At 43.2% G+C, this 25,729-nt stretch overlaps 1 long non-coding RNA gene across 5 annotated transcripts in view; it reads right to left on the reverse strand.

Moving 5' to 3' along the window:
* Positions 1 to 25,729, reverse strand: part of LOC142476303 (uncharacterized) — a 46,557-nt gene that overhangs the window by 13,271 nt on the left and 7,557 nt on the right. For 2 of the 5 annotated variants that reach the window (XR_012791521.1, XR_012791518.1), the window contains 17 exons: positions 25,197 to 25,316; positions 24,081 to 24,176; positions 22,533 to 22,636; positions 21,191 to 21,301; positions 18,687 to 18,806; positions 17,571 to 17,666; positions 16,023 to 16,126; positions 14,797 to 14,916; positions 13,681 to 13,776; positions 12,133 to 12,236; positions 10,778 to 10,888; positions 8,274 to 8,393; positions 7,158 to 7,253; positions 5,610 to 5,713; positions 4,268 to 4,378; positions 1,764 to 1,883; positions 648 to 743 (listed from right to left, as the gene is read on the reverse strand). This is a non-coding gene — a long non-coding RNA (uncharacterized LOC142476303). The remainder of the gene's footprint in view (positions 1 to 647; positions 744 to 1,763; positions 1,884 to 4,267; positions 4,379 to 5,609; positions 5,714 to 7,157; positions 7,254 to 8,273; positions 8,394 to 10,777; positions 10,889 to 12,132; positions 12,237 to 13,680; positions 13,777 to 14,796; positions 14,917 to 16,022; positions 16,127 to 17,570; positions 17,667 to 18,686; positions 18,807 to 21,190; positions 21,302 to 22,532; positions 22,637 to 24,080; positions 24,177 to 25,196; positions 25,317 to 25,729) is intronic. The other 3 variants (XR_012791520.1, XR_012791522.1, XR_012791519.1) reach the window with 3 other exon arrangements.

Genomic DNA, 25,729 nt, shown 5'->3' on the forward strand with positions numbered 1-25,729 from the left:
TGGGGGCACGGAAATCTCATTTAGTGCATATGTTGCGGCACTGCATTGATTGACCGGTCAATCTGCACTGCTGCCTGTCACAGTGACATCCTGATCGGGCACTGTGATCAGCTATAGCACTGACCCAGGTGAGATAGTTCAGCACTTTACAAGGAGGGAACAGATGTTGTGGGTGACAGATGCTGGAGGTAGGCCAAGACTGTTGGCCAGAGTAACGTGGAGATTTACTGCACTCTGCATGCCCATCCTCTCCCTGACATCAGGGGAAGGAAGTGGCCCTGGGGTGTGTGTAGGTATGCCAGATGTCAGTGTATGCATAAGTAAGTATGCCTGTGTAGTGGGAGGTGTAGGGGCGTTAAGCTGGAGGACTTAAAACAGGCACAAAAGCACATAGATACCTCTGATTATACCGCACCAAATGCTGATAATATCATGCTGTAGCTGCACTTTACAGAAGATGATGCAGATGTCATCATTGGTTGGTGGGTTCATTAAATCAATCCATCATATCATAACCACACTGTGCATATGATGTACTGAATCAGTAACACCAGGAAGACATCTCCATGTTAGGAGTAGAGTTGAAGTTAACAGAATATGTCCAGCACTGTGGTGTGTAGCCCATAAATAATAATTGTGCACATTACCAGAACAACATACTGTCAACTGCAAGATCATTTTGCTGCTTGTAGCGTATGCTCATCCTGTACAGTGTTGTAGTAGATCCGTCTCTTCAGTGTTCACTGCAACAAAAGTAAGACATTGCATTAATATTACAGACGTTTGGGGGCTGAAATCTCACTTCGCTGCGGACAATTTCCCTTTGCATAAGATTCTTGTGATTATGTCAATGATGATCAATAACTGCATCATAACACAGCCGCTCTATACAGAAGATGTACTTGCTCTCATTGGTCATTGAGGTAATACGTCACACAATGTACAGATATAGCAAGGATTATTTCTCCCACTTGTGCATTATGGCATTATGATGGGAAATGTTGTGAGATTCTGCATTATCAGCATCACTGAATCTTTTGGAAATTAAGTGATATTCTATGTTTTAATGCAATATTATGGGTGATCAGCCGGTAAAATAATAATAGCTTGCTGTATCTGTAGCCATGCTCTACCCATGATGTGCTGAACCAATGACTGCAGAGAGATTCAGAGTGCTAAACATGACTGGAACGCATCTCTGAATAATGGGCAGCAAAGCAGTGCAGAATAGGAGGTGAAAGTATTTAAAATGGAAGATCCTTAGCAGCTGTGTGGAGAGTAGACAGTACAGACTGACCAAGTAAATGGTAAAAGGAGTAACTTCAACATTACTTGGCTTTGTTCTCCACATTGAAGCTTTCCTCCTCTTTAAATCACTAATACTGATGCCATGTGTAACCTGTACTGAGAGTTATATAATCTACTGGCCTAGATGAAACCATATGATGCAAACAGGATCCATCCCACTCCAGATTCATAGAATTGAACCACCTCAACCTTTCATAACAATCACATAGAACTGCAGCTGTGCGCTACTGCACATGTTCTTGTTATGAATGGTAGTAGATGTGGTCCTTGGGTCTTTACTTCATACTGTAGCCACCCTCTACTCATGATGTATTGAATCAACGAAAACCTGCATGGTTCAGATCACAGGAAGGGGTAGAGTAGAGATGAAAATATTCAATGTGAAACCCGTAGCAGCCGGATTGTGTGGAGTCAATAAAACGACAAATACTAAATGGTAAATGAGAAATATACACATTGCTTATCTGTCTCTGTGTAGTAATTTTCCTTCTCTTCAACTGTCCTTCAAATTTTCTCTTTTGCAAGAAAAGGAACACATGGCTTCAATATTCACTTCTGTTCTGCAGTCATCCCTCCTGAAATAAAAGTTAAGCATTGCATTGTTATTATGATAATACATACAATAAACCTTGCTCCAAACCATTTGATGCAAAGCAAATCCACCTCCCACCCACAGCTGTGCTCCTTCTAGAGCATGCATGTCAAACTCCAGTCCTCGAGGGTCCCAAACAGGCCAGGTTTTCAGTAGGGATATCCTGAAAACCTGGCCTGTTTGCGGCCCTCGAGGACTGGAGTTTGACATCCTTGTTCTTGAGCTTCTACCACGCAAGTCATCCATGTGAGTGACACTGTACTGCAGTCCTGGTCTGCACACAATCTACTGAATCAATGACATCACACTGTAAAGGCAATCTACAAGATGTATTAGTTGTCCACACTTCCGAAATGTTACTTTTATGTCCAAATCACTTATTCCCATGACCTGATATTTGTATTTGTTATTTATAGGATTGTCACAAAGAGTTGATGAGGTCACCAAATGATAGTATGTAGAGAGAAAGAGAGATCTCAGAACAGAGCCCTGATGTATACCCACAGACAGATCAATAGAAGACGAAGACATGTTAGCAACAGAGATGGAGAATGTGTGACAGGAAAGTTATGATGAAAACCAGGATAGAACTGTGTTACGGATACCAAGAGAGAGTTTAGAATATGAAGGAGGAGAGTGATTGAGAGCATCAAACGCAGCAGATAGATCAAGTAGGATTAGTAGGGAAAAGTGACCTTGGGAATTTGCTTTAAGCACAGTCTGTAGAACGAGCTGTACGAAAGGCAGGTTGTAAAGGATCCAGGAGGGAATGTGATTTAAGAATGTTGACATTCTAGCAATTAGGAGACAAACAGCAGGAGGGATACAGGGCGGTAGTTAGTAAGGCACATAGGGTGTAGGTTGTTTCTGAGAAAAGGGTGACCACTACAGGCTTAAAGTAAGAGGGTAAAGAGCCAGAGAATAGGGAGGAATTGAAGATGTGGGTGAGAGTGGGGACTAAGAGATGCAGTAAGGTGTGAGGGGATACGATCTAGAGGGCATGTGGTAGAGGGAGAAGAGAAGATGATTTGCTTCCAGCTCTGTAAGAGAAGAAAAAGAGTCAAATGCAGAAGGAGAATTAGGTAGAAGGAGAGAAGGGGGAAGGGACAGAAGGAATCTCCTTGTGGGTGGCATCCACCTTGCCTCTGAAGTAGTCAAATGCTTGAGGAGAAGTGAAGGAAGGATGGCAAGTGTGAGGAGAAGGTTAGTGGAGGGAGTCAAATACAGGGAAAAAAAGACAGCGTAAATTAAATTTGAGTGTTGATGAATGTGAAAAAAAAGTAGTGTGGTTTGGCCCCAGAGAGCAGCTTTATACAGGACTGGAGACATTTTTACTGTAGAAAAATCAAATATCAATTGTGTGATTTCCTTCATAGGCATTAAGAACAGCGAGTGGAAGTGTGATGAACATGTTTGGGAATTTAGCCAAGGGTGTGGGCTAGAGGGACAAGTGTGTCAGAGCCTAGAGGGGGCATATAGATAGGAGGATAGCATTGTAAGAGTTAATAAGATTGTTAGTTTAAGCGGAAAGAGAGAGAGAGCAGAGAGGTTAGAGTAGATGTCAGAGGAGAGTTTAATTAAGCAGAGGCAAATCAGTGGGACAGGTAAGATGGGGTGAGGGGAATGACTGATTGTGAATGATGAGAGCAGAAGAGGTCATGTACAACTAGAGCCTTGTTAGTCAGAGAACGGACATTCCAGATGGCATAGGAGAAGGGAAGAGAAAAGTAAGGAAAGGAATGTGGATTACATTAGATAGGTTAACACTCTTAGCAGGGAGGCCCGATGTGTATATGAGCAGGTTCAAGATTATAAGAGATATCCCACACATCAGCAAACATAGAAGGAGACACAGAGATAGGTGTAGAGAGAGACAGAGATAGCTCTATGTAGAGAGAGAGGGACGTAGAGAGAATGAGACAGATAGGCGCAGAGAGAGGGGGCGCAGAGAGAGGAGGCGCCAAAAGAGGGGGCGCAGAGAGAGGGGGCACAGAGAATAGGATATTAAAGAGTGCTTTTCATTGAGCAGTGCAGAAATAGCTGCAATAGAGGTCTGTACAAATGGTGCAGTGTGTAGACACATGCAAAGGTAGGGGAAGGAAAGAGGAGAACATGTGGATAAAAGCAGGAGTGTGGAAGTTAGAGAAATTAGAAAAGTTTAACAGAGGAGTGAGGAAACAGCCAGCAGAAAGAACAAGAGAGAGGTTACATTGGGATGACGTTCTGTGGTAAAGAGAAAATGCTAGGAGAGAGCTTTCAAATATTAGAGGACATGAATTGAGGGAGCAAATGTATAAATCAAAACCTGAGGGGGAGGTATAGCACGAAAGCTTGCACAGCAGATTATAGTCTTAATGTTGCGTGTACCTGTCAGGGTATTCAAGAAGTTAAATTCTCACAAGTGCAGAGTTCATGATGAAATGCTGAATCTAGTCCCCCTCCAATTTAATTTTAATATAACTTTTCCATTCTTCATTACTGCAAAAAGCAAACAAAACAAAACCACATTGCATTACTATTTTCAAAATGGATTGAATGGCATATTCAACAGTGACTGTGTGATGCCAATATTCCCCACTCACTCGTAGTGAAGCACATATTGTACTAGTGTTGAAAGTAGGCCGGTAGAGTCAGGTACGCAGTACTGATAAAACAATAAGTGCCCGTCGTAAGTACCAGCTCCGCAACAGTGCGGGCATCACATTAGTGACGTGGATGAACATATATGGATAAGCCCATATTAAGGCATCACGTGACCAGAGCCGTCACTGACTGGGTATACGTAAAGACGCAGGGAGATGCAAGGAAAGGGAGGGAGAGAGACAGGGAGAAGATGTGAAACGGAGGAAGGCACGGATGGAGGGAGTTCTTCCGAGCTTCTGCGGGCCTCTCTCTTTCACTGGTGCATGCCGGGAGCTGGTCCCAACATCCACAAAGTGTGTGTGTATTATTGGTTGTATTTTATGGGGGTAGGAGGGTAGTGTGTATATTGTGTGTGTGGGAGTATTATATTGTGTGTAGAGGTGCAGAGGAGAGTACTAGATTGTGTATCTTGTGTAAGGGTGTTGTGTATATTGTGTTTGGAGCTATAATATTATTGGGGAGATTAGTATTGAGGAGGTATTATAGTGTGTATTGTGGGGAGTATTAGTGTGTGTATTGTTTGTGGGTGACAGATGCTGGGGGTATGCAGCAATCCCTGCACTGAGGTCCGAGGCGGCTCTGCATCGCTCGCACGCACTGTGGATGACCAAGCATGTGCCCATGATAATCATGGCCTTAGAGGGATGAGTGTGTCAGAGCCTAGAAGGGGCATATATATGATGGAGGAGGGAGGAGGAGGAGGGAGGAGGAGGAGATTATAGCATTGTAAAAGTTAACAAGATAGTTAGTTTAAGCAGAAAGTGAGGAGAGGTTAGAGATAAGGGTAGATGTCAGAGGAGAGAGTTCAATTAAGCTGAGGTATCGAGTAGGACAGGGGTGAGGGGAATGAGAGGTGGTGGATGATGAGAGCAGAAGAGGTCATGTACAAATAGACCTTGTTAGTCAGAGAGCAGTCATTCCAGAGGGCACGTGAGAAGTGAAGAGTAAAGTGAGACATGGAATGTGGATTACATTAGATGGGTTAATACGCTTAGCAGGGAGGTGGAGAGAGAGAGGCAAGAGGCAGAGAGTGGTGCAGGGGTTGAGGAAGAGATGTTGCATGTACCTTATCAGAACATTAAAGAACATCAATTCACACTGGTGCAGAGTTGATGATGAATCCAGTTCACCTCCAATTCAATTTTAACAGAAATGTTTCATTCTTCATTACTGAAAAAAAAGAAAAGTAAAAAACATTTCATTACTATTTTCAAAATGGATTGAATTCCCCCAACAATGACTATGTGTTACCAATATATCCCTCTCAGTCCCACTGCAGCATATACTGTACCAGTGTGAAAGTAGGAAGGTACACAGTACCGGTAAAACAATACGTGCCGGTACTATGCACCATATGAATTATAAGGGGATGTAAATCTCCCAGTCTCTCTCCATATCCGCAACAGAGCGGGCTCCGGTCAGTGGCATGGATGCCCATATATGGGTATGCTCATATTTGGGCATCCCATGTCACTGACCGGAGCCGGCTCTGAGTATAGGGATATATGCGGAGACGCAGAGGTGCAAGGAAATGGGAGGAGGCACGGTGAGAAACAGGGAGAGACCACAGGAAGATAGAGGGCAACAACTTCCACAAGGTACTTGTATGGGTATAATTGTTTGTATTTTGTGCAGAGGGGGTAATTTCAGATAAAATACAATTCTCCACCCTCTACGAAACAATTCCACTTTGTTCAGTAAGCCAGAAAGTCTTGGTCCCATGTGGACTGAATTTAATGCAAATAAGGTCCTTAATACACAAGTAAAGAATAAAGTTACTTATTCTCTACTGTAAGAAGTGCCACATTGCCCACTATTTGGGTCCTGTGCCCAGATTGTGACCATGCATGGCAGAGGTGAGATTCCCCCAACTCCAATTTGCTACACTCTCCAAGAGAGATAATTGTGATCAGAGGTGGAACTAGGGGAGGGTGTGAGCAGGGTCACTGCCCAGGGAGTAACCTGACTGGGGGCACGGAAATCTCATTTAGTGCATATGTTGCGGCACTGCATTGATTGACCGGTCAATCTGCACTGCTGCCTGTCACAGTGACATCCTGATCGGGCACTGTGATCAGCTATAGCACTGACCCAGGTGAGATAGTTCAGCACTTTACAAGGAGGGAACAGATGTTGTGGGTGACAGATGCTGGAGGTAGGCCAAGACTGTTGGCCAGAGTAACGTGGAGACTTACTGCACTCTGCATGCCCATCCTCTCCCTGACATCAGGGGAAGGAAGTGGCCCTGGGGTGTGTGTAGGTATGCCAGATGTCAGTGTATGCATAAGTAAGTATGCCTGTGTAGTGGGAGGTGTAGGGGCGTTAAGCTGGAGGACTTAAAACAGGCACAAAAGCACATAGATACCTCTGATTATACCGCACCAAATGCTGATAATATCATGCTGTAGCTGCACTTTACAGAAGATGATGCAGATGTCATCATTGGTTGGTGGGTTCATTAAATCAATCCATCATATCATAACCACACTGTGCATATGATGTACTGAATCAGTAACACCAGGAAGACATCTCCATGTTAGGAGTAGAGTTGAAGTTAACAGAATATGTCCAGCACTGTGGTGTGTAGCCCATAAATAATAATTGTGCACATTACCAGAACAACATACTGTCAACTGCAAGATCATTTTGCTGCTTGTAGCGTATGCTCATCCTGTACAGTGTTGTAGTAGATCCGTCTCTTCAGTGTTCACTGCAACAAAAGTAAGACATTGCATTAATATTACAGACGTTTGGGGGCTGAAATCTCACTTCGCTGCGGACAATTTCCCTTTGCATAAGATTCTTGTGATTATGTCAATGATGATCAATAACTGCATCATAACACAGCCGCTCTATACAGAAGATGTACTTGCTCTCATTGGTCATTGAGGTAATACGTCACACAATGTACAGATATAGCAAGGATTATTTCTCCCACTTGTGCATTATGGCATTATGATGGGAAATGTTGTGAGATTCTGCATTATCAGCATCACTGAATCTTTTGGAAATTAAGTGATATTCTATGTTTTAATGCAATATTATGGGTGATCAGCCGGTAAAATAATAATAGCTTGCTGTATCTGTAGCCATGCTCTACCCATGATGTGCTGAACCAATGACTGCAGAGAGATTCAGAGTGCTAAACATGACTGGAACGCATCTCTGAATAATGGGCAGCAAAGCAGTGCAGAATAGGAGGTGAAAGTATTTAAAATGGAAGATCCTTAGCAGCTGTGTGGAGAGTAGACAGTACAGACTGACCAAGTAAATGGTAAAAGGAGTAACTTCAACATTACTTGGCTTTGTTCTCCACATTGAAGCTTTCCTCCTCTTTAAATCACTAATACTGATGCCATGTGTAACCTGTACTGAGAGTTATATAATCTACTGGCCTAGATGAAACCATATGATGCAAACAGGATCCATCCCACTCCAGATTCATAGAATTGAACCACCTCAACCTTTCATAACAATCACATAGAACTGCAGCTGTGCGCTACTGCACATGTTCTTGTTATGAATGGTAGTAGATGTGGTCCTTGGGTCTTTACTTCATACTGTAGCCACACTCTACTCATGATGTATTGAATCAACGAAAACTTGCATGGTTCAGATCACAGGAAGGGGTAGAGTAGAGATGAAAATATTCAATGTGAAACCCGTAGCAGCCGGATTGTGTGGAGTCAATAAAACGACAAATACTAAATGGTAAATGAGAAATATACACATTGCTTATCTGTCTCTGTGTAGTAATTTTCCTTCTCTTCAACTGTCCTTCAAATTTTCTCTTTTGCAAGAAAAGGAACACATGGCTTCAATATTCACTTCTGTTCTGCAGTCATCCCTCCTGAAATAAAAGTTAAGCATTGCATTGTTATTATGATAATACATACAATAAACCTTGCTCCAAACCATTTGATGCAAAGCAAATCCACCTCCCACCCACAGCTGTGCTCCTTCTAGAGCATGCATGTCAAACTCCAGTCCTCGAGGGTCCCAAACAGGCCAGGTTTTCAGTAGGGATATCCTGAAAACCTGGCCTGTTTGCTGCCCTCGAGGACTGGAGTTTGACATCCTTGTTCTTGAGCTTCTACCACGCAAGTCATCCATGTGAGTGACACTGTACTGCAGTCCTGGTCTGCACACAATCTACTGAATCAATGACATCACACTGTAAAGGCAATCTACAAGATGTATTAGTTGTCCACACTTCCGAAATGTTACTTTTATGTCCAAATCACTTATTCCCATGACCTGATATTTGTATTTGTTATTTATAGGATTGTCACAAAGAGTTGATGAGGTCACCAAATGATAGTATGTAGAGAGAAAGAGAGATCTCAGAACAGAGCCCTGATGTATACCCACAGACAGATCAATAGAAGACGAAGACATGTTAGCAACAGAGATGGAGAATGTGTGACAGGAAAGTTATGATGAAAACCAGGATAGAACTGTGTTACGGATACCAAGAGAGAGTTTAGAATATGAAGGAGGAGAGTGATTGAGAGCATCAAACGCAGCAGATAGATCAAGTAGGATTAGTAGGGAAAAGTGACCTTGGGAATTTGCTTTAAGCACAGTCTGTAGAACGAGCTGTACGAAAGGCAGGTTGTAAAGGATCCAGGAGGGAATGTGATTTAAGAATGTTGACATTCTAGCAATTAGGAGACAAACAGCAGGAGGGATACAGGGCGGTAGTTAGTAAGGCACATAGGGTGTAGGTTGTTTCTGAGAAAAGGGTGACCACTACAGGCTTAAAGTAAGAGGGTAAAGAGCCAGAGAATAGGGAGGAATTGAAGATGTGGGTGAGAGTGGGGACTAATCGATGCAGTAAGGTGTGAGGGGATACGATCTAGAGGGCATGTGGTAGAGGGAGAAGAGAAGATGATTAGCTTCCAGCTCTGTAAGAGAAGAAAAGGAGTCAAATGCAGAAGGAGAATTAGGTAGAAGGAGAGAAGGGGGAAGGGACAGAAGGAATCTCCTTGTGGGTGGCATCCACCTTGCCTCTGAAGTAGTCAAATGCTTGAGGAGAAGTGAAGGAAGGATGGCAAGTGTGAGGAGAAGGTTAGTGGAGGGAGTCAAATACAGGGAAAAAAAGACAGCGTAAATTAAATTTGAGTGTTGATGAATGTGAAAAAAAAGTAGTGTGGTTTGGCCCCAGAGAGCAGCTTTATACAGGACTGGAGACATTTTTACTGTAGAAAAATCAAATATCAATTGTGTGATTTCCTTCATAGGCATTAAGAACAGCGAGTGGAAGTGTGATGAACATGTTTGGGAATTTAGCCAAGGGTGTGGGCTAGAGGGACAAGTGTGTCAGAGCCTAGAGGGGGCATATAGATAGGAGGATAGCATTGTAAGAGTTAATAAGATTGTTAGTTTAAGCGGAAAGAGAGAGAGAGCAGAGAGGTTAGAGTAGATGTCAGAGGAGAGTTTAATTAAGCAGAGGCAAATCAGTGGGACAGGTAAGATGGGGTGAGGGGAATGACTGATTGTGAATGATGAGAGCAGAAGAGGTCATGTACAACTAGAGCCTTGTTAGTCAGAGAACGGACATTCCAGATGGCATAGGAGAAGGGAAGAGAAAAGTAAGGAAAGGAATGTGGATTACATTAGATAGGTTAACACTCTTAGCAGGGAGGCCCGATGTGTATATGAGCAGGTTCAAGATTATAAGAGATATCCCACACATCAGCAAACATAGAAGGAGACACAGAGATAGGTGTAGAGAGAGACAGAGATAGCTCTATGTAGAGAGAGAGGGACGTAGAGAGAATGAGACAGATAGGCGCAGAGAGAGGGGGCGCAGAGAGAGGAGGCGCCAAAAGAGGGGGCGCAGAGAGAGGGGGCCCAGAGAATAGGATATTAAAGAGTGCTTTTCATTGAGCAGTGCAGAAATAGCTGCAATAGAGGTCTGTACAAATGGTGCAGTGTGTAGACACATGCAAAGGTAGGGGAAGGAAAGAGGAGAACATGTGGATAAAAGCAGGAGTGTGGAAGTTAGAGAAATTAGAAAAGTTTAACAGAGGAGTGAGGAAACAGCCAGCAGAAAGAACAAGAGAGAGGTTACATTGGGATGACGTTCTGTGGTAAAGAGAAAATGCTAGGAGAGAGCTTTCAAATATTAGAGGACATGAATTGAGGGAGCAAATGTATAAATCAAAACCTGAGGGGGAGGTATAGCACGAAAGCTTGCACAGCAGATTATAGTCTTAATGTTGCGTGTACCTGTCAGGGTATTCAAGAAGTTAAATTCTCACAAGTGCAGAGTTCATGATGAAATGCTGAATCTAGTCCCCCTCCAATTTAATTTTAATATAACTTTTCCATTCTTCATTACTGCAAAAAGCAAACAAAACCAAACCACATTGCATTACTATTTTCAAAATGGATTGAATGGCATATTCAACAGTGACTGTGTGATGCCAATATTCCCCACTCACTCGTAGTGAAGCACATATTGTACTAGTGTTGAAAGTAGGCCGGTAGAGTCAGGTACGCAGTACTGATAAAACAATAAGTGCCCGTCGTAAGTACCAGCTCCGCAACAGTGCAGGCATCACATTAGTGACGTGGATGAACATATATGGATAAGCCCATATTAAGGCATCACGTGACCAGAGCCGTCACTGACTGGGTATACGTAAAGACGCAGGGAGATGCAAGGAAAGGGAGGGAGAGAGACAGGGAGAAGATGTGAAACGGAGGAAGGCACGGATGGAGGGAGTTCTTCCGAGCTTCTGCGGGCCTCTCTCTTTCACTGGTGCATGCCGGGAGCTGGTCCCAACATCCACAAAGTGTGTGTGTATTATTGGTTGTATTTTATGGGGGTAGGAGGGTAGTGTGTATATTGTGTGTGTGGGAGTATTATATTGTGTGTAGAGGTGCAGAGGAGAGTACTAGATTGTGTATCTTGTGTAAGGGTGTTGTGTATATTGTGTTTGGAGCTATAATATTATTGGGGAGATTAGTATTGAGGAGGTATTATAGTGTGTATTGTGGGGAGTATTAGTGTGTGTATTGTTTGTGGGTGACAGATGCTGGGGGTATGCAGCAATCCCTGCACTGAGGTCCGAGGCGGCTCTGCATCGCTCGCACACACTGTGGATGACCAAGCATGTGCCCATGATAATCATGGCCTTAGAGGGATGAGTGTGTCAGAGCCTAGAAGGGGCATATATATGATGGAGGAGGGAGGAGGAGGAGGGAGGAGGAGGAGGGAGGAGGAGGAGATGATAGCATTGTAAAAGTTAACAAGATAGTTAGTTTAAGCAGAAAGTGAGGAGAGGTTAGAGATAAGGGTAGATGTCAGAGGAGAGAGTTCAATTAAGCTGAGGTATCGAGTAGGACAGGGGTGAGGGGAATGAGAGGTGGTGGATGATGAGAGCAGAAGAGGTCATGTACAAATAGACCTTGTTAGTCAGAGAGCAGTCATTCCAGAGGGCACGTGAGAAGTGAAGAGTAAAGTGAGACATGGAATGTGGATTACATTAGATGGGTTAATACGCTTAGCAGGGAGGTGGAGAGAGAGAGGCAAGAGGCAGAGAGTGGTGCAGGGGTTGAGGAAGAGATGTTGCATGTACCTTATCAGAACATTAAAGAACATCAATTCACACTGGTGCAGAGTTGATGATGAATCCAGTTCACCTCCAATTCAATTTTAACAGAAATGTTTCATTCTTCATTACTGAAAAAAAAGAAAAGTAAAAAACATTTCATTACTATTTTCAAAATGGATTGAATTCCCCCAACAATGACTATGTGTTACCAATATATCCCTCTCAGTCCCACTGCAGCATATACTGTACCAGTGTGAAAGTAGGAAGGTACACAGTACCGGTAAAACAATACGTGCCGGTACTATGCACCATATGAATTATAAGGGGATGTAAATCTCCCAGTCTCTCTCCATATCCGCAACAGAGCGGGCTCCGGTCAGTGGCATGGATGCCCATATATGGGTATGCTCATATTTGGGCATCCCATGTCACTGACCGGAGCCGGCTCTGAGTATAGGGATATATGCGGAGACGCACAGGTGCAAGGAAATGGGAGGAGGCACGGTGAGAAACAGGGAGAGACCACAGGAAGATAGAGGGCAACAACTTCCACAAGGTACTTGTATGGGTATAATTGTTTGTATTTTGTGCAGAGGGGGTAATTTCAGATAAAATACAATTCTCCACCCTCTACGAAACAATTCCACTTTGTTCAGTAAGCCAGAAAGTCTTGGTCCCATGTGGACTGAATTTAATGCAAATAAGGTCCTTAATACACAAGTAAAGAATAAAGTTACTTATTCTCTACTGTAAGAAGTGCCACATTGCCCACTATTTGGGTCCTGTGCCCAGATTGTGACCATGCATGGCAGAGGTGAGATTCCCCCAACTCCAATTTGCTACACTCTCCAAGAGAGATAATTGTGATCAGAGGTGGAACTAGGGGAGGGTGTGAGCAGGGTCACTGCCCAGGGAGTAACCTGACTGGGGGCACGGAAATCTCATTTAGTGCATATGTTGCGGCACTGCATTGATTGACCGGTCAATCTGCACTGCTGCCTGTCACAGTGACATCCTGATCGGGCACTGTGATCAGCTATAGCACTGACCCAGGTGAGATAGTTCAGCACTTTACAAGGAGGGAACAGATGTTGTGGGTGACAGATGCTGGAGGTAGGCCAAGACTGTTGGCCAGAGTAACGTGGAGACTTACTGCACTCTGCATGCCCATCCTCTCCCTGACATCAGGGGAAGGAAGTGGCCCTGGGGTGTGTGTAGGTATGCCAGATGTCAGTGTATGCATAAGTAAGTATGCCTGTGTAGTGGGAGGTGTAGGGGCGTTAAGCTGGAGGACTTAAAACAGGCACAAAAGCACATAGATACCTCTGATTATACCGCACCAAATGCTGATAATATCATGCTGTAGCTGCACTTTACAGAAGATGATGCAGATGTCATCATTGGTTGGTGGGTTCATTAAATCAATCCATCATATCATAACCACACTGTGCATATGATGTACTGAATCAGTAACACCAGGAAGACATCTCCATGTTAGGAGTAGAGTTGAAGTTAACAGAATATGTCCAGCACTGTGGTGTGTAGCCCATAAATAATAATTGTGCACATTACCAGAACAACATACTGTCAACTGCAAGATCATTTTGCTGCTTGTAGCGTATGCTCATCCTGTACAGTGTTGTAGTAGATCCGTCTCTTCAGTGTTCACTGCAACAAAAGTAAGACATTGCATTAATATTACAGACGTTTGGGGGCTGAAATCTCACTTCGCTGCGGACAATTTCCCTTTGCATAAGATTCTTGTGATTATGTCAATGATGATCAATAACTGCATCATAACACAGCCGCTCTATACAGAAGATGTACTTGCTCTCATTGGTCATTGAGGTAATACGTCACACAATGTACAGATATAGCAAGGATTATTTCTCCCACTTGTGCATTATGGCATTATGATGGGAAATGTTGTGAGATTCTGCATTATCAGCATCACTGAATCTTTTGGAAATTAAGTGATATTCTATGTTTTAATGCAATATTATGGGTGATCAGCCGGTAAAATAATAATAGCTTGCTGTATCTGTAGCCATGCTCTACCCATGATGTGCTGAACCAATGACTGCAGAGAGATTCAGAGTGCTAAACATGACTGGAACGCATCTCTGAATAATGGGCAGCAAAGCAGTGCAGAATAGGAGGTGAAAGTATTTAAAATGGAAGATCCTTAGCAGCTGTGTGGAGAGTAGACAGTACAGACTGACCAAGTAAATGGTAAAAGGAGTAACTTCAACATTACTTGGCTTTGTTCTCCACATTGAAGCTTTCCTCCTCTTTAAATCACTAATACTGATGCCATGTGTAACCTGTACTGAGAGTTATATAATCTACTGGCCTAGATGAAACCATATGATGCAAACAGGATCCATCCCACTCCAGATTCATAGAATTGAACCACCTCAACCTTTCATAACAATCACATAGAACTGCAGCTGTGCGCTACTGCACATGTTCTTGTTATGAATGGTAGTAGATGTGGTCCTTGGGTCTTTACTTCATACTGTAGCCACACTCTACTCATGATGTATTGAATCAACGAAAACTTGCATGGTTCAGATCACAGGAAGGGGTAGAGTAGAGATGAAAATATTCAATGTGAAACCCGTAGCAGCCGGATTGTGTGGAGTCAATAAAACGACAAATACTAAATGGTAAATGAGAAATATACACATTGCTTATCTGTCTCTGTGTAGTAATTTTCCTTCTCTTCAACTGTCCTTCAAATTTTCTCTTTTGCAAGAAAAGGAACACATGGCTTCAATATTCACTTCTGTTCTGCAGTCATCCCTCCTGAAATAAAAGTTAAGCATTGCATTGTTATTATGATAATACATACAATAAACCTTGCTCCAAACCATTTGATGCAAAGCAAATCCACCTCCCACCCACAGCTGTGCTCCTTCTAGAGCATGCATGTCAAACTCCAGTCCTCGAGGGTCCCAAACAGGCCAGGTTTTCAGTAGGGATATCCTGAAAACCTGGCCTGTTTGCGGCCCTCGAGGACTGGAGTTTGACATCCTTGTTCTTGAGCTTCTACCACGCAAGTCATCCATGTGAGTGACACTGTACTGCAGTCCTGGTCTGCACACAATCTACTGAATCAATGACATCACACTGTAAAGGCAATCTACAAGATGTATTAGTTGTCCACACTTCCGAAATGTTACTTTTATGTCCAAATCACTTATTCCCATGACCTGATATTTGTATTTGTTATTTATAGGATTGTCACAAAGAGTTGATGAGGTCACCAAATGATAGTATGTAGAGAGAAAGAGAGATCTCAGAACAGAGCCCTGATGTATACCCACAGACAGATCAATAGAAGACGAAGACATGTTAGCAACAGAGATGGAGAATGTGTGACAGGAAAGTTATGATGAAAACCAGGATAGAACTGTGTTACGGATACCAAGAGAGAGTTTAGAATATGAAGGAGGAGAGTGATTGAGAGCATCAAACGCAGCAGATAGATCAAGTAGGATTAGTAGGGAAAAGTGACCTTGGGAATTTGCTTTAAGCACAGTCTGTAGAACGAGCTGTACGAAAGGCAGGTTGTAAAGGATCCAGGAGGGAATGTGATTTAAGAATGTTGACATTCTAGCAATTAGGAGACAAACAGCAGGAGGGATACAGGGCGGTAGTTAGTAAGGCACATAGGGTGTAGGTTGTTTCTGAGAAAAGGGTGACCACTACAGGCTTAAAGTAAGAGGGTAAAGAGCCAGAGAATAGGGAGGAATTGAAGATGTGGGTGAGAGTGGGGACTAAGAGATGCAGTAAGGTGTGAGGGGATACGATCTAGAGGGCATGGGTTAATACGCTTAGCAGGGAGGTGGAGAGAGAGAGGCAAGAGGCAGAGAGTGGTGCAGGGGTTGAGGAAGAGATGTTGCATGTACCTTATCAGAACATTAAAGAACATCAATTCACACTGGTGCAGAGTTGATGATGAATCCAGTTCACCTCCAATTCAATTTTAACAGAAATGTTTCATTCTTCATTACTGAAAAAAAAGAAAAGTAAAAAACATTTCATTACTATTTTCAAAATGGATTGAATTCCCCCAACAATGACTATGTGTTACCAATATATCCCTCTCAGTCCCACTGCAGCATATACTGTACCAGTGTGAAAGTAGGAAGGTACACAGTACCGGTAAAACAATACGTGCCGGTACTATGCACCATATGAATTATAAGGGGATGTAAATCTCCCAGTCTCTCTCCATATCCGCAACAGAGCGGGCTCCGGTCAGTGGCATGGATGCCCATATATGGGTATGCTCATATTTGGGCATCCCATGTCACTGACCGGAGCCGGCTCTGAGTATAGGGATATATGCGGAGACGCAGAGGTGCAAGGAAATGGGAGGAGGCACGGTGAGAAACAGGGAGAGACCACAGGAAGATAGAGGGCAACAACTTCCACAAGGTACTTGTATGGGTATAATTGTTTGTATTTTGTGCAGAGGGGGTAATTTCAGATAAAATACAATTCTCCACCCTCTACGAAACAATTCCACTTTGTTCAGTAAGCCAGAAAGTCTTGGTCCCATGTGGACTGAATTTAATGCAAATAAGGTCCTTAATACACAAGTAAAGAATAAAGTTACTTATTCTCTACTGTAAGAAGTGCCACATTGCCCACTATTTGGGTCCTGTGCCCAGATTGTGACCATGCATGGCAGAGGTGAGATTCCCCCAACTCCAATTTGCTACACTCTCCAAGAGAGATAATTGTGATCAGAGGTGGAACTAGGGGAGGGTGTGAGCAGGGTCACTGCCCAGGGAGTAACCTGACTGGGGGCACGGAAATCTCATTTAGTGCATATGTTGCGGCACTGCATTGATTGACCGGTCAATCTGCACTGCTGCCTGTCACAGTGACATCCTGATCGGGCACTGTGATCAGCTATAGCACTGACCCAGGTGAGATAGTTCAGCACTTTACAAGGAGGGAACAGATGTTGTGGGTGACAGATGCTGGAGGTAGGCCAAGACTGTTGGCCAGAGTAACGTGGAGACTTACTGCACTCTGCATGCCCATCCTCTCCCTGACATCAGGGGAAGGAAGTGGCCCTGGAGTGTGTGTAGGTATGCCAGATGTCAGTGTATGCATAAGTAAGTATGCCTGTGTAGTGGGAGGTGTAGGGGCGTTAAGCTGGAGGACTTAAAACAGGCACAAAAGCACATAGATACCTCTGATTATACCGCACCAAATGCTGATAATATCATGCTGTAGCTGCACTTTACAGAAGATGATGCAGATGTCATCATTGGTTGGTGGGTTCATTAAATCAATCCATCATATCATAACCACACTGTGCATATGATGTACTGAATCAGTAACACCAGGAAGACATCTCCATGTTAGGAGTAGAGTTGAAGTTAACAGAATATGTCCAGCACTGTGGTGTGTAGCCCATAAATAATAATTGTGCACATTACCAGAACAACATACTGTCAACTGCAAGATCATTTTGCTGCTTGTAGCGTATGCTCATCCTGTACAGTGTTGTAGTAGATCCGTCTCTTCAGTGTTCACTGCAACAAAAGTAAGACATTGCATTAATATTACAGACGTTTGGGGGCTGAAATCTCACTTCGCTGCGGACAATTTCCCTTTGCATAAGATTCTTGTGATTATGTCAATGATGATCAATAACTGCATCATAACACAGCCGCTCTATACAGAAGATGTACTTGCTCTCATTGGTCATTGAGGTAATACGTCACACAATGTACAGATATAGCAAGGATTATTTCTCCCACTTGTGCATTATGGCATTATGATGGGAAATGTTGTGAGATTCTGCATTATCAGCATCACTGAATCTTTTGGAAATTAAGTGATATTCTATGTTTTAATGCAATATTATGGGTGATCAGCCGGTAAAATAATAATAGCTTGCTGTATCTGTAGCCATGCTCTACCCATGATGTGCTGAACCAATGACTGCAGAGAGATTCAGAGTGCTAAACATGACTGGAACGCATCTCTGAATAATGGGCAGCAAAGCAGTGCAGAATAGGAGGTGAAAGTATTTAAAATGGAAGATCCTTAGCAGCTGTGTGGAGAGTAGACAGTACAGACTGACCAAGTAAATGGTAAAAGGAGTAACTTCAACATTACTTGGCTTTGTTCTCCACATTGAAGCTTTCCTCCTCTTTAAATCACTAATACTGATGCCATGTGTAACCTGTACTGAGAGTTATATAATCTACTGGCCTAGATGAAACCATATGATGCAAACAGGATCCATCCCACTCCAGATTCATAGAATTGAACCACCTCAACCTTTCATAACAATCACATAGAACTGCAGCTGTGCGCTACTGCACATGTTCTTGTTATGAATGGTAGTAGATGTGGTCCTTGGGTCTTTACTTCATACTGTAGCCACACTCTACTCATGATGTATTGAATCAACGAAAACTTGCATGGTTCAGATCACAGGAAGGGGTAGAGTAGAGATGAAAATATTCAATGTGAAACCCGTAGCAGCCGGATTGTGTGGAGTCAATAAAACGACAAATACTAAATGGTAAATGAGAAATATACACATTGCTTATCTGTCTCTGTGTAGTAATTTTCCTTCTCTTCAACTGTCCTTCAAATTTTCTCTTTTGCAAGAAAAGGAACACATGGCTTCAATATTCACTTCTGTTCTGCAGTCATCCCTCCTGAAATAAAAGTTAAGCATTGCATTGTTATTATGATAATACATACAATAAACCTTGCTCCAAACCATTTGATGCAAAGCAAATCCACCTCCCACCCACAGCTGTGCTCCTTCTAGAGCATGCATGTCAAACTCCAGTCCTCGAGGGTCCCAAACAGGCCAGGTTTTCAGTAGGGATATCCTGAAAACCTGGCCTGTTTGCTGCCCTCGAGGACTGGAGTTTGACATCCTTGTTCTTGAGCTTCTACCACGCAAGTCATCCATGTGAGTGACACTGTACTGCAGTCCTGGTCTGCACACAATCTACTGAATCAATGACATCACACTGTAAAGGCAATCTACAAGATGTATTAGTTGTCCACACTTCCGAAATGTTACTTTTATGTCCAAATCACTTATTCCCATGACCTGATATTTGTATTTGTTATTTATAGGATTGTCACAAAGAGTTGATGAGGTCACCAAATGATAGTATGTAGAGAGAAAGAGAGATCTCAGAACAGAGCCCTGATGTATACCCACAGACAGATCAATAGAAGACGAAGACATGTTAGCAACAGAGATGGAGAATGTGTGACAGGAAAGTTATGATGAAAACCAGGATAGAACTGTGTTACGGATACCAAGAGAGAGTTTAGAATATGAAGGAGGAGAGTGATTGAGAGCATCAAACGCAGCAGATAGATCAAGTAGGATTAGTAGGAAAAAGTGACCTTGGGAATTTGCTTTAAGCACAGTCTGTAGAACGAGCTGTACGAAAGGCAGGTTGTAAAGGATCCAGGAGGGAATGTGATTTAAGAATGTTGACATTCTAGCAATTAGGAGACAAACAGCAGGAGGGATACAGGGCGGTAGTTAGTAAGGCACATAGGGTGTAGGTTGTTTCTGAGAAAAGGGTGACCACTACAGGCTTAAAGTAAGAGGGTAAAGAGCCAGAGAATAGGGAGGAATTGAAGATGTGGGTGAGAGTGGGGACTAATCGATGCAGTAAGGTGTGAGGGGATACGATCTAGAGGGCATGTGGTAGAGGGAGAAGAGAAGATGATTAGCTTCCAGCTCTGTAAGAGAAGAAAAGGAGTCAAATGCAGAAGGAGAATTAGGTAGAAGGAGAGAAGGGGGAAGGGACAGAAGGAATCTCCTTGTGGGTGGCATCCACCTTGCCTCTGAAGTAGTCAAATGCTTGAGGAGAAGTGAAGGAAGGATGGCAAGTGTGAGGAGAAGGTTAGTGGAGGGAGTCAAATACAGGGAAAAAAAGACAGCGTAAATTAAATTTGAGTGTTGATGAATGTGAAAAAAAAGTAGTGTGGTTTGGCCCCAGAGAGCAGCTTTATACAGGACTGGAGACATTTTTACTGTAGAAAAATCAAATATCAATTGTGTGATTTCCTTCATAGGCATTAAGAACAGCGAGTGGAAGTGTGATGAACATGTTTGGGAATTTAGCCAAGGGTGTGGGCTAGAGGGACAAGTGTGTCAGAGCCTAGAGGGGGCATATAGATAGGAGGATAGCATTGTAAGAGTTAATAAGATTGTTAGTTTAAGCGGAAAGAGAGAGAGAGCAGAGAGGTTAGAGTAGATGTCAGAGGAGAGTTTAATTAAGCAGAGGCAAATCAGTGGGACAGGTAAGATGGGGTGAGGGGAATGACTGATTGTGAATGATGAGAGCAGAAGAGGTCATGTACAACTAGAGCCTTGTTAGTCAGAGAACGGACATTCCAGATGGCATAGGAGAAGGGAAGAGAAAAGTAAGGAAAGGAATGTGGATTACATTAGATAGGTTAACACTCTTAGCAGGGAGGCCCGATGTGTATATGAGCAGGTTCAAGATTATAAGAGATATCCCACACATCAGCAAACATAGAAGGAGACACAGAGATAGGTGTAGAGAGAGACAGAGATAGCTCTATGTAGAGAGAGAGGGACGTAGAGAGAATGAGACAGATAGGCGCAGAGAGAGGGGGCGCAGAGAGAGGAGGCGCCAAAAGAGGGGGCGCAGAGAGAGGGGGCCCAGAGAATAGGATATTAAAGAGTGCTTTTCATTGAGCAGTGCAGAAATAGCTGCAATAGAGGTCTGTACAAATGGTGCAGTGTGTAGACACATGCAAAGGTAGGGGAAGGAAAGAGGAGAACATGTGGATAAAAGCAGGAGTGTGGAAGTTAGAGAAATTAGAAAAGTTTAACAGAGGAGTGAGGAAACAGCAAGCAGAAAGAACAAGAGAGAGGTTACATTGGGATGACGTTCTGTGGTAAAGAGAAAATGCTAGGAGAGAGCTTTCAAATATTAGAGGACATGAATTGAGGGAGCAAATGTATAAATCAAAACCTGAGGGGGAGGTATAGCACGAAAGCTTGCACAGCAGATTATAGTCTTAATGTTGCGTGTACCTGTCAGGGTATTCAAGAAGTTAAATTCTCACAAGTGCAGAGTTCATGATGAAATGCTGAATCTAGTCCCCCTCCAATTTAATTTTAATATAACTTTTCCATTCTTCATTACTGCAAAAAGCAAACAAAACAAAACCACATTGCATTACTATTTTCAAAATGGATTGAATGGCATATTCAACAGTGACTGTGTGATGCCAATATTCCCCACTCACTCGTAGTGAAGCACATATTGTACTAGTGTTGAAAGTAGGCCGGTAGAGTCAGGTACGCAGTACTGATAAAACAATAAGTGCCCGTCGTAAGTACCAGCTCCGCAACAGTGCGGGCATCACATTAGTGACGTGGATGAACATATATGGATAAGCCCATATTAAGGCATCACGTGACCAGAGCCGTCACTGACTGGGTATACGTAAAGACGCAGGGAGATACAAGGAAAGGGAGGGAGAGAGACAGGGAGAAGATGTGAAACGGAGGAAGGCACGGATGGAGGGAGTTCTTCCGAGCTTCTGCGGGCCTCTCTCTTTCACTGGTGCATGCCGGGAGCTGGTCCCAACATCCACAAAGTGTGTGTGTATTATTGGTTGTATTTTATGGGGGTAGGAGGGTAGTGTGTATATTGTGTGTGTGGGAGTATTATATTGTGTGTAGAGGTGCAGAGGAGAGTACTAGATTGTGTATCTTGTGTAAGGGTGTTGTGTATATTGTGTTTGGAGCTATAATATTATTGGGGAGATTAGTATTGAGGAGGTATTATAGTGTGTATTGTGGGGAGTATTAGTGTGTGTATTGTTTGTGGGTGACAGATGCTGGGGGTATGCAGCAATCCCTGCACTGAGGTCCGAGGCGGCTCTGCATCGCTCGCACGCACTGTGGATGACCAAGCATGTGCCCATGATAATCATGGCCTTAGAGGGATGAGTGTGTCAGAGCCTAGAAGGGGCATATATATGATGGAGGAGGGAGGAGGAGGAGGGAGGAGGAGGAGATGATAGCATTGTAAAAGTTAACAAGATAGTTAGTTTAAGCAGAAAGTGAGGAGAGGTTAGAGATAAGGGTAGATGTCAGAGGAGAGAGTTCAATTAAGCTGAGGTATCGAGTAGGACAGGGGTGAGGGGAATGAGAGGTGGTGGATGATGAGAGCAGAAGAGGTCATGTACAAATAGACCTTGTTAGTCAGAGAGCAGTCATTCCAGAGGGCACGTGAGAAGTGAAGAGTAAAGTGAGACATGGAATGTGGATTACATTAGATGGGTTAATACGCTTAGCAGGGAGGTGGAGAGAGAGAGGCAAGAGGCAGAGAGTGGTGCAGGGGTTGAGGAAGAGATGTTGCATGTACCTTATCAGAACATTAAAGAACATCAATTCACACTGGTGCAGAGTTGATGATGAATCCAGTTCACCTCCAATTCAATTTTAACAGAAATGTTTCATTCTTCATTACTGAAAAAAAAGAAAAGTAAAAAACATTTCAATACTATTTTCAAAATGGATTCAATTCCCCCAACAATGACTATGTGTTACCAATATATCCCTCTCAGTCCCACTGCAGCATATACTGTACCAGTGTGAAAGTAGGAAGGTACACAGTACCGGTAAAACAATACGTGCCGGTACTATGCACCATATGAATTATAAGGGGATGTAAATCTCCCAGTCTCTCTCCATATCCGCAACAGAGCGGGCTCCGGTCAGTGGCATGGATGCCCATATATGGGTATGCTCATATTTGGGCATCCCATGTCACTGACCGGAGCCGGCTCTGAGTATAGGGATATATGCGGAGACGCAGAGGTGCAAGGAAATGGGAGGAGGCACGGTGAGAAACAGGGAGAGACCACAGGAAGATAGAGGGCAACAACTTCCACAAGGTACTTGTATGGGTATAATTGTTTGTATTTTGTGCAGAGGGGGTAATTTCAGATAAAATACAATTCTCCACCCTCTACGAAACAATTCCACTTTGTTCAGTAAGCCAGAAAGTCTTGGTCCAATGTGGACTGAATTTAATGCAAATAAGGTCCTTAATACACAAGTAAAGAATAAAGTTACTTATTCTCTACTGTAAGAAGTGCCACATTGCCCACTATTTGGGTCCTGTGCCCAGATTGTGACCATGCATGGCAGAGGTGAGATTCCCCCAACTCCAATTTGCTACACTCTCCAAGAGAGATAATTGTGATCAGAGGTGGAACTAGGGGAGGGTGTGAGCAGGGTCACTGCCCAGGGAGTAACCTGACTGGGGGCACGGAAATCTCATTTAGTGCATATGTTGCGGCACTGCATTGATTGACCGGTCAATCTGCACTGCTGCCTGTCACAGTGACATCCTGATCGGGCACTGTGATCAGCTATAGCACTGACCCAGGTGAGATAGTTCAGCACTTTACAAGGAGGGAACAGATGTTGTGGGTGACAGATGCTGGAGGTAGGCCAAGACTGTTGGCCAGAGTAACGTGGAGACTTACTGCACTCTGCATGCCCATCCTCTCCCTGACATCAGGGGAAGGAAGTGGCCCTGGGGTGTGTGTAGGTATGCCAGATGTCAGTGTATGCATAAGTAAGTATGCCTGTGTAGTGGGAGGTGTAGGGGCGTTAAGCTGGAGGACTTAAAACAGGCACAAAAGCACATAGATACCTCTGATTATACCGCACCAAATGCTGATAATATCATGCTGTAGCTGCACTTTACAGAAGATGATGCAGATGTCATCATTGGTTGGTGGGTTCATTAAATCAATCCATCATATCATAACCACACTGTGCATATGATGTACTGAATCAGTAACACCAGGAAGACATCTCCATGTTAGGAGTAGAGTTGAAGTTAACAGAATATGTCCAGCACTGTGGTGTGTAGCCCATAAATAATAATTGTGCACATTACCAGAACAACATACTGTCAACTGCAAGATCATTTTGCTGCTTGTAGCGTATGCTCATCCTGTACAGTGTTGTAGTAGATCCGTCTCTTCAGTGTTCACTGCAACAAAAGTAAGACATTGCATTAATATTACAGACGTTTGGGGGCTGAAATCTCACTTCGCTGCGGACAATTTCCCTTTGCATAAGATTCTTGTGATTATGTCAATGATGATCAATAACTGCATCATAACACAGCCGCTCTATACAGAAGATGTACTTGCTCTCATTGGTCATTGAGGTAATACGTCACACAATGTACAGATATAGCAAGGATTATTTCTCCCACTTGTGCATTATGGCATTATGATGGGAAATGTTGTGAGATTCTGCATTATCAGCATCACTGAATCTTTTGGAAATTAAGTGATATTCTATGTTTTAATGCAATATTATGGGTGATCAGCCGGTAAAATAATAATAGCTTGCTGTATCTGTAGCCATGCTCTACCCATGATGTGCTGAACCAATGACTGCAGAGAGATTCAGAGTGCTAAACATGACTGGAACGCATCTCTGAATAATGGGCAGCAAAGCAGTGCAGAATAGGAGGTGAAAGTATTTAAAATGGAAGATCCTTAGCAGCTGTGTGGAGAGTAGACAGTACAGACTGACCAAGTAAATGGTAAAAGGAGTAACTTCAACATTACTTGGCTTTGTTCTCCACATTGAAGCTTTCCTCCTCTTTAAATCACTAATACTGATGCCATGTGTAACCTGTACTGAGAGTTATATAATCTACTGGCCTAGATGAAACCATATGATGCAAACAGGATCCATCCCACTCCAGATTCATAGAATTGAACCACCTCAACCTTTCATAACAATCACATAGAACTGCAGCTGTGCGCTACTGCACATGTTCTTGTTATGAATGGTAGTAGATGTGGTCCTTGGGTCTTTACTTCATACTGTAGCCACACTCTACTCATGATGTATTGAATCAACGAAAACTTGCATGGTTCAGATCACAGGAAGGGGTAGAGTAGAGATGAAAATATTCAATGTGAAACCCGTAGCAGCCGGATTGTGTGGAGTCAATAAAACGACAAATACTAAATGGTAAATGAGAAATATACACATTGCTTATCTGTCTCTGTGTAGTAATTTTCCTTCTCTTCAACTGTCCTTCAAATTTTCTCTTTTGCAAGAAAAGGAACACATGGCTTCAATATTCACTTCTGTTCTGCAGTCATCCCTCCTGAAATAAAAGTTAAGCATTGCATTGTTATTATGATAATACATACAATAAACCTTGCTCCAAACCATTTGATGCAAAGCAAATCCACCTCCCACCCACAGCTGTGCTCCTTCTAGAGCATGCATGTCAAACTCCAGTCCTCGAGGGTCCCAAACAGGCCAGGTTTTCAGTAGGGATATCCTGAAAACCTGGCCTGTTTGCTGCCCTCGAGGACTGGAGTTTGACATCCTTGTTCTTGAGCTTCTACCACGCAAGTCATCCATGTGAGTGACACTGTACTGCAGTCCTGGTCTGCACACAATCTACTGAATCAATGACATCACACTGTAAAGGCAATCTACAAGATGTATTAGTTGTCCACACTTCCGAAATGTTACTTTTATGTCCAAATCACTTATTCCCATGACCTGATA

Source organism: Ascaphus truei, unplaced genomic scaffold (genome assembly GCF_040206685.1).
Source record: "Ascaphus truei isolate aAscTru1 unplaced genomic scaffold, aAscTru1.hap1 HAP1_SCAFFOLD_1556, whole genome shotgun sequence".
Lineage (NCBI taxonomy): Eukaryota > Metazoa > Chordata > Amphibia > Anura > Ascaphidae > Ascaphus > Ascaphus truei.